Genomic DNA, 2,162 nt, shown 5'->3' with positions numbered 1-2,162 from the left:
TATATATATATATATATATATATATATATATATATGTTGAGGTTATATATGTTCCATCACACACGCAAGTACACATTCATTTGATCAGACACACACATACAGCAACATAAGCATACATATACACACATAAAACTTGGAGTATGTATGCGCTGCTGAAATATTACGTCCATGCTGTAAGACTATGGACAAATAGAATTTTACACACGCACACGCACACACACAAGCCCATACATACATACATACATACATACATACATATATATATATATACATATATATATATACATATATATATATAATTAAATATATTCCCATTCTTAGAACATGGTCAGGTTATCATAATAAAACGTATATTCGCTTAACATTATATTATCAAAGACGAGATAATATCTATTTTCTGATGAATCTTAAATGATACACGCTTTCCTGAAGCATCGTAACCGTGTTGAAAGAATATGAATAAAATCCAATTATAAAATACTTTGCTTTTAAATATTAAGTTCCTTCTTATTTATGGATTACTGTGATCACCAGATCTGAACACAGTCTCCCCCACCCTCTCTCTCTGTCTCTCTCTCTCTCTTACTCATTGTGTGCATGTGAGCTATATGCATGTATGCATGTATTTCTCTCTCTCTCTCTCTCTGTATATATATATATATATATATATAAAGACATTATTTCATTCTTCTAACAAGCTAGTTTCATGACAAAGAGCTTAAGCGCGAAACATCAAAGACACTTCTACTTTTTTTTAATCTCACTCATTGAGAGTCAAAACTAATAATTATACCACGTCTTTGTTGTTATTCTCGTTGTTAATTTTGACCCTATGTATGTATACACATATCCATACATACATGCATACATATATATATATATATACATACATATATGTATATATATATATATATATATATATGTATATATATATACACACACACACATATATATACATACACATATATGTATATATATGTGTATATATGTATGTACATATGTATAAATATGTATGTGTACATATACATAAATATACATATATATATATATATATACATATACACAAATGGATATACAACCTGGCGTATATACTCGTGTAGCATTTATGCACTCACTCATTCACATATGCACATGCATACATACATTCGTACACAGACACACACACACACACACACACACAGACACACACCTATAGTTACATATACATACACACATTACACGTAATCATATATAATATACCTGCTTGTGTGCAGCTGTCTGATTTGTGTTTCTGTTCATACATATGTGTGTCTGTGGGCAGGCATCTTTATATATATCTGTGTCACATAGATGTTAGTGTGCGAGTATTTATGTGTTTGTTGGGGGGGGGGGTGCATTAACACATGCAAGAGGTTGTATGAATGCATGTATGTATACATGTGTGCGTGCGCGCGCGCGTGTGTTTGTGTGTCTATGATTGGACAAAACAGCGGCAACCATTATCAATTATGAAAATTGGAACTCCGCACAGACAATTTTTTTTAGAAAACGTGTCTGTGCCTAAAGCTGTGTGTGTTTGTATGTATGTGTGTGTTTGTGTGCACGCATATCTATACATCCATCCATCCGTCCATCCATATATATGTATATAATGATTATATATATATGTATGTATAAACAGGCATTAATATTTGGGCGTAGAAACTGGAGATAACGTATCGAATACATGTTATGGAATAAGCAGAATTTGGTATCATCGAGCTGACAGAGAATGAGCAACAAGCTTTGAGCTTTGATCTGAATACGGTTGTTTCGTCCGAAATGTTCGCTGCCATATTGAACACAAACGATCTGCTCCAAATATGCAGAAGATACGACATGATACAGGGATAATTACTCGCTACAAAGATAGAAATGGATTGCTTCTTTAAAAGGGAAGACGAATGGTTCTGATGAAAAAATATCTAGAATATGAAATTGCTCTCTTTTTCTCTCCTTGGCGTGGCTGTGTGGTAAGAAGCTTGCTTCTCAGAGATGTAGATAGTTTCGGTTTTAGTCCCACTTTGCGCAAGTGTCTTCTATTATAGACTCGGGCCGACCAAAACCTTGTGAGTGGATTTGGTTGACGTAAACTGAAACCCGTCGTGTATACATATATATATACATATATATATATATATATA

Source organism: Octopus bimaculoides, chromosome 22 (genome assembly GCF_001194135.2).
Source record: "Octopus bimaculoides isolate UCB-OBI-ISO-001 chromosome 22, ASM119413v2, whole genome shotgun sequence".
NCBI classification, from domain to species: domain Eukaryota; kingdom Metazoa; phylum Mollusca; class Cephalopoda; order Octopoda; family Octopodidae; genus Octopus; species Octopus bimaculoides.
This window is presented reverse-complemented; position numbering follows the sequence as displayed.